Source organism: Sminthopsis crassicaudata, chromosome 3 (assembly GCF_048593235.1).
Source record: "Sminthopsis crassicaudata isolate SCR6 chromosome 3, ASM4859323v1, whole genome shotgun sequence".
Classification (NCBI taxonomy): Eukaryota; Metazoa; Chordata; class Mammalia; order Dasyuromorphia; family Dasyuridae; genus Sminthopsis; species Sminthopsis crassicaudata.
Window position 1 is genome coordinate 476,703,040 of NC_133619.1, and position 8,138 is coordinate 476,711,177.

Consider the following 8,138-nt stretch of genomic DNA (forward strand, 5'->3'; position numbering starts at 1 on the left):
ACATATAATTTCTCCATTAGTCATTTTATTAATCATGCCAGAAATAATTAATGAAAAGGGTCAGTGATACTCAAATGCCAAAGATCCCTCATGGAGACCATTAAGGTGCTTATATGCCCTTGGAAGAGGGGGTATGCCTGAATGGAAATCAACTCTGGACTTCTTCTAATGAGGAGCTGGGAGAATGTTACTTTGGACATGTCATTTATTTCCAACTCACCCCCATCTTGGTCAATCTAATCAAAGAATTTGTCCCCACCCAAACCTGAATAAAGCACTCAGGGTTTTCCCACTGGGATGGGGTCAGAACAAAACTGAGGAGAAAGTTAATCCAATCTCATTATCAGCATTGTCTTTCAGTTACTGACTTGGTTTAATAGATTAAAAAGTTTCAGAGTGGGATAAATCCTGTCTCTCAAATATTAACAATTAATTATTTAACAATAATTTATCTCATTATTTAATCTTTGAGAGGAAGAAAGTGATGAAAGGAGGGAAGGATAAAATTTGAAACTCAAAATTTTTTCTAAATGAATGTTAAAAATTGTCTTTATACATAATTGGGGAAAAATAATATATATATAAAGAGGTGCTAGGACTTTGTCTCTCTTTAGCTTCTTCATGTTCCTATGGGGAACTTCTGCCCAACTCCAGTCCCCTGAAGGCAGACACTAAGTTTTTAAAATTTATATACTCAGTTTTTAAGATAGTGCCTGGCATATAATATGGATTGATAAATGTTTATTGTATCATATTTCTAAGTACCATTATTGTCTTAAGGACGGCAGATCCAGAGGTGGCCTAGGGGGTCCCAAGCCAAAATTATTTTAGAATAAAAGAATGGGCAGCCAAGGGCAGGATGGGAAGAAATAACATTATCTGTTTTGTGTGTTTTCAGAGTCAGGAATTTCATAGAGACAGGATAGGTATCCAGAAGGGTGAGTATTCAGGGGAGGATATTGAGTTGCCAGCTAGAGCCACATATGAATCTGAAAGCAAGAGGTTAGGATGGTTTAAACTTGGGAATGTATAATCCAGCAACCATTTGAATTCAATTCACTTTGACAAAGTTTTAAAGTGCCTTTTACATACCAGACACCATGCTAAATATTGGGGATACAGAAGTATTGGGTACTGGGCAGTTACAGAGACAAAAAAGTAAGTCTTTGACCTCAAAGGATAAGCTCTAAAAGGATTTAAACTCTACTGAAATAATTGCCATGATATTATTCTTTCCCATCCTTTCTAGTAAATCTCAGTCTGCTCTACCACTCTAGTAGCCTAGGCTCCATTAAGGAATAAGAACTGTATCTCTCTATTCTTAATCTTATTCTCTCAAGGCCCTGCCCACAATTAAATCTTTATCTTTATAATCTTCTAGATTGAGACAATGCCCAGTGGATAAAGAACTGACTTCCAGAACCAGGAAGACTTAGTTTCAAATTCTATATGTGACACACATTGGCAGTATAATTCTGGGTAAATCACTTGACCTCTTCTTGGTAAATCCAGAAAAAGAAATAATGTGCCCTTTGTTCAGAAGGGGTTGAAATAGGGAAATAGGTCTGAAGACCCTGGGAACTGTGTCAACCCAAGAGCATGATCCATGTAAGGAATTTGCTAGCACTACAACTTCTCAGCTATGCACCAGGGCAAAAAGGGTTCCCAGATCCATATGGGGTACCCCTGACCTTTACCAAGTCCCTGCTATTGGAACAGGTACACAAGGGCAGCTTTGTTACTCACTATCATTCTGGGTTCCAGGGCAGACTGAGAAAGGAGGTATGCAAGGGATTGTTGTTCCCAGGTATAGTCTTTGGATGGTACACCAAGGGAGGAAAAAGTTCAGAATCGGCAGCAACAGTGATATGGCTCAGACCCCAGACTCCTAGCAGGATGTCACATTTAGCCCACCAGAATAGGAATAACCAAGAAAGGAATCTCAGAGTGAAGAGAGCTTATAACTTTGCCACAAAATTTTCCAGATGGTTGACAGTGACTGTTTATCCTTGCTTAAACCCAAACTCAGATTCAGAATTTACAGAACTCGGGCCAGGAGTGAAGCAATCACTTTGCCCTGGATCAAACCATTCTGAAAATACTGAAAGTTTGCAAGTCCCCAGCCTGTCCCTGGGATCCTGAGTCATACAATTCTCAATACTCCTAAGGAAGCAGCAACAGGACCAGCCCAACCTTCTCTAAGTATCATGGAGCTCAGCCCTGACATTAAATCCAGAGTCAGAATGTAGATTAAAAAGAGTTGAAAAATCAAATCCAGAAAAGAATGACCTTAAAAGCTCTACAAGAGAAGCTTTGAATAAAAACATAGTTTGGGCACAAAATCAACTAGAATTCTTGGAAGAAATGAAGCAGGAGGGATTTTTTTTTTAAGTTTAAAATGTTTTTATAAATGAAACTGCTTAAGGAAAAAAATTGGAAAAAAAAAAAGTGAGAGTTATGAAGAAAGAATTGGAAAGAGAATTATCACAATGGCACATGCAATAAACTCCCTGAAATTAGAATGGATCAAATATAAGCCAATGCTTCCTTGAAGCATCAAGAAATATTAACACAAAGTCAAAAGACTGAAGAGATAACTGATTGGGAAAAAGAAAAAGATTGAGAAAAAAAAATTTTAAGCATCATTGAACTATCTGAATGTCCTGTTTCAGGAAATACATTCTAAAATAAAGCTGCCTACATCTCTTAGAATCTGAGGATAAAGTAGAAACAAAGAGTTCCCTAACCTCCTAAAAGAAGTCTGAAAATGAAAACTCTCAAGAACATCACAGCCAAATTCTAGAACTTCCAGGTCAAAGAAAAAATACTCCAAACAACCAGAAAGAAAGAAAAAATCAATTACTGAGAAGTCATTACAGAGATCAAACATGATTTAACAGTCACTACTTTAAAGGAGGGGAGAACTTGAAATAAAATATTTCATGAGGCAAAGGATATAAACTTGCAACAGAAACAAAATTAAGTATTATGGTACAAGAAAAAAAAATAATGAAATAGACTTTCAAATATTCCTGATGAAAAGACAAGAGCTGTATAGAAAATTTACAGTTCTATCATAGGAATGAAGTATAAAAAGCTCAATATGAATGAACAACGATAAAGGACTCAGAAAGAATAAACTATTTACATTCAAATAAAGAGATGATACATATGTTAAGCTATTAATAAATATTTATTAAGTGCCTACTTTGTGCTAGGTACTGTGCTAAATAGTTGGGATACAAAAAAAAGCAAAAAGTAATCCTTGCCCTCAAGGATCTTACAATTTAGTGGAGAAGACAAGATGCAAACAATATATAAAAAACAAACAATATGCAGGATTTATAGGAAATGGTTAATAGAGGGAAAGCACTGGGATTTGGAGTTAGGGAAGGCTTCTAGTAGGAGGTGGGCTTTAGATGAGATTTAAAGGAAGTCAATAATATTATTTTACAGAGTATATATAATATGTTACAGATATATTTTACAGAGTAATATTTTACTTTGAGAAAATGATCAGAGTAGATTATTTTAGGTATTGGAGGACCGGCAGAGAAAATATTTGAAGCTGGGAGCTGAGAAATAGACAATCTTGTGGATGATACAGTCAGAAGGCCCATGTGACTGGAGTTAAGATTACATAAGGAGGGGTAAGGTGTAAGAAGATTAAAAAGGTAGAAAGGAGCTAGGTTAAGGAGGGTTTTAAATGCCAAGCAGAATGTTTTGTATCTGATACTGAAGACAATAGGGAATCATTGAATTCACTGATTAGAGGGTTACACAATTAGACCTGTGGTTCAGGAAAATCACTTTGGAGGCTGAATAGAGGAAGGATTGGAATGGGGAGACATATGAAGCAAGCAGATCCATCAGCAGGCTGTGTCCTTTCTGAACTCTAACAGTCAAAAGCCACAGAGGAAATCCAATTAGACAGACTTGGGGTGGTTCTGTTAAATCCTGATGATCTTAGGACTGGAAAAAGAGCAAAAGAAGAATATAAAGGGGTGGAAAGGAAAGGAAGGTTAGGGAAAATTATTTTACATAATCAGAGTGTACCAATAGATATCTAAAAAAAAAAAGAAGGGGGTTGGGGAGCAGATACTTGAAACTCACCAAATTACTCAAAAGAAGGAAGAATATGTACATACACACACACCACAATTAGATACAGAAATTTATTTTACTCAACAGGGAAGTGGGGGGTGGGGTGGGGTGGAGAGAAAGAGTTTTATTAAGACTAGATAAAGGGAGGGATTAGGCCTAAGCAAAACAAACTCTAATAATGCACAAAAATATTTATAGTTCTTTGAGTTAGCAAAGTGGGAATCTAAGAGGATGCCCATAAATTGGGGAATGGATGAACAGGATGAACAGGTTATAGTATATAAATGTGATGGAATCATATCAATGTAATGTCTAGCCATGGTTCCAAAAAACTAGAGAAGAAATGTGTCACTTCCTAATAAAGAAGGATTCAGAAGGCAAAATGAAACAAATGTTTTTTGGTCATGGACAATATGGAAACCTTAGTTTGATCAGTTTGTAATGGGTTTATTTTTTCTTGTATTCTCATTTGCAGAGGTTGGGATAAAAGATGGATTTTGGCTGATTAAAACATATTAAAATATTTTTCTAAAAAAAAAACTGATGCCGACCTGTATTGATAGAAGGAGTTTCTTTACCTGGGCATTCCCTTTATTATACCAATGATATCATAGCTCAATTCCTATACTTATCCTTGAAGGGGGAAGGAAGGAAGGAAAAATTATATATGTGCATGTAAGTAGATAAGTAGACATATAGATAAATAGATATAGATACAGACATACACACGTGTATTTATGGATTTATACAGCAAAAAGAAGAGACATAAAGATTATTAGACTCTAGGCACCTTGTCTCTTAATCTCTGTTAACTAACCTATATAATAATAAAGAATCAGGACTAATTAGCCAATTTGTGGATTGTGGTGATTCCTTAATTCTCCCTCTCCCTTTGCCTGTTCATCTTTTGAAGGTTTCTCTACTCTGTCTCCAGGTTACAGATTGGGCAGAGGAGGGGCAATTTTGCTCCTCATTGTTTTAGTGGCTTTGATTGAAATGAACAGGAAAGGTGAAATCTAAACCAACATAAGACTGTTAGAATTATATATGGATTTTATTCTAATCACGTATGATTTTCCTCTTCTCTATTACTACACTAATTGAGATAGGAATATTTCTTTGCTTTTCTGTGAAAATAAGTGGAGCCAGGGAGAGGGGGGGGGAGATCTTTCAATTCTTAGAAAAGCTAGAAAAATTTGCCAAGCTTTTTGTGTTCAAAATTCCTTTTCTTTTTAGGTCCATTCCCATTTCCATGTTTAAGAGATATGTTTTGTTTGTTTGTTTGTTTGTTTGTTTTTTTCCTAGTCTGATGTTATCATGGAATAAAGATACTTAGCTGAAGGGGAGAGAAAATCAATCATCCCTAGTAATTTTAGCATGTCCCCAAGAAAAAACTGGAATCTAGGATCCAATTGGGATGGGCAACACACACTGGCTTCACTTCCTATAAGGAGAATATTGGGCCAGATGATGCCTTAAGACCCTTAGACTCCCAAACACTCTTATTATTCTATATCCAACATAAGGGAAATGAATCAGAGTAGCTCTACCCCCTTTGCCTGGGTACAGAGCCATTAATCAGGACCACCTTTTATTTAGAGCTTTCCAAGTTTTAGGTACATTTTCTAGTAGTGCTGAATCCCATCTATTAGTTTTTTTTTTTTTTTTTTTCATTTATCTAACTATCCTCCTTCATATTTGAAGACAAGAAACAAGTAGAGAACACTGCATAGTTCAATTTTAAGGGATCCAAAAAGACCTTCTTTCTGTTTTACCAGATGTTAAATATAATTCAATAAACAAACATTTATTAAGCACCAACTATATGTGCTAAGTGCTGTTCCCCAATGGGCTATTGCAGTATGCACTACTGCTATGGTAGCCACTATGGCACAGAAGGTCTCTCACAAAATACAACCATACCATCTGAGAGAAGGCTAAAGAACACACAAAGAACAGTATTGATTTCCTAAAACTAGGATGAGTTGAGTGAGAGGCTTAGCCATTACAAACAGAAACTCAAATACATTATCTTCCTTATCTCAGAATAGTTTTTCAGATAAGTCCTAGAGAACAGGGCTCTGAGGGAATGGAACATGTTATTTTCAGTCATGTCCAACTCTCTGTGACCCCATTTAGGGTTTTCTTGGCAACAATTTGTCATTTCCTTCTCCAACTCCTTTTACAGATGAGGAAACTGAGGCAAACAAGATTAAGTGACTTGCCCAGGGTCACATAGCTAGTGAGTGTCTGAGGCTGGATTTGAGCTCTTGACACCTGGCACAGTACTCTATGTATTGCCCCATGTAGGTACCACCTAATGGATGGAACATAGGAAAAATAAATTTGTGACATGGGACACTCTTGGAAATAGGGCCATTGGGGTCTTTATAGGAAGCAAAATTGGGGTAAAAGGACAAAGTATAAAAGCACTGAGTGTCTTGGGGGAAGGTGGTCAGAACCAGAATGGCCAGCCTCAAACTATCTCAAAAGAGCTTCAAAAACAAATAAGTTCATTTTATGATTTTGCCTCAAGCAAGTGCTTTCCATTCATGAATCAACCTTTGGATAGGCACAGTTTTATTACACATGAATGTTGAACCTCTGTTTAAAATACTGAGAATTCCCTACTCTGCTCTCCTCGACAATGTAATGCAACAGAAAGACAAGGTTTTTGACTTTTGCTCCTGCTTTTTTCTTGGAGAGTTATATGCATTTTTGCACTCTGAAAATTTTTTCTGGGATTCGTTGGAGAACAGATTTGCAGTGGGGGAGAAGGTGGCTATAACAACTGTGGAGGCAGTCATTCATCAGATCTCTGAATCTAATCTGAAAAACCATCTGCCTCGAACTTCCACTAGCAAGGCGGCATTCGTGTAAAGAATTCACCTTCGCGAGGAGCTCCTCCTCCCCACTAGAGAAGAGAAGCAAACCATATGGTGACATGGCGGGAGCCATCAACTTACTCTGGGGAAAAACACGACTTTGAATGATATGGCAATGAGTAGGATGAGTTTGTGTTCATAATTATCAAGGCTCCCTCGCTCTTCCTCCTGGTTTTGTATTCTGAGACTGTTCCCCATGAACATTTTTACTATGCTCCTGTTACTTCCCTTGGCTTGTGCTTTTGGCTGCTTAACTTATCAATGCCAGACCAACCACCTAAATTTATGTGCGTTGCTGGTGGGTAGTTTTGTTGGAGTGAATATAAATAAGGTTCTACTGACTAATGTGACTAAGAAAAATCCTAAGACTCTGAGTGACTTCATCATCCTATCAAACTCCAGTTTACCAATTTGTGTGATGGTACTTTGGTTCATTCTGTGCACAAGAATTAGTGATGTTAACAGGAAATATGAGTAACATTCTCTTTAATTCAATCACTCATCTAATTTTAAAGAGGAAGTGCTTTTGACAAGGCCTTCATTTTATACCACTCAACAATTCAGACTAGTTCAGAACTAATATCAGTAAGATATTTATTTCCCTGAGGAAATATTCTATTGATTTTGCTTTTTTGGTTTTTTCTTTTGACTTGACATATTTCACAAATTTTCCTTAATGAAAACTTCTTTGAAACAATACCATATTTTCCCAACTGGAGAATAGTCATCAGATTCTCTCATTCCATGAATTGCTTCACAAATTGCATAAGTTTTAAAATGGCCATTGAATCTGCCTGTGACCTTGTCAATCTCAGCCACATTCATCGGGGTGGACGTGTGGTCCTTGGCCCTGATGATCCTGTTACTCCTAGAGTGTTTCCATAGCACGAACAGGTCCATGGACTCTTCAGCATCATTCTGCATGTCAGAAGCTAAAGGACCAAGTGCAGGCAGAAGAGCAAAAGTGATTATGCATGTTGAATTTGAAACCTATGGGCACATGTAGATTCTTAACATTTATTTTCTACCTGGATACATTTTTTTCAAAGTAACGGCAACTAAGCAAGTATCCATTTAATTGGTTTTAGGCAATATCCACCATTTTCTGTCCTGGATTGATTATTCATGGATTTAAATGAGATTCGATGC

At 36.9% G+C, this 8,138-nt stretch overlaps 1 pseudogene; it reads right to left on the minus strand.

Moving 5' to 3' along the window:
• Positions 1 to 7,913, minus strand: part of LOC141562239 (small ribosomal subunit protein eS21 pseudogene) — a 110,065-nt pseudogene extending 102,152 nt beyond the window's left edge.
• Positions 7,914 to 8,138: the final 225 nt, after the last annotated feature.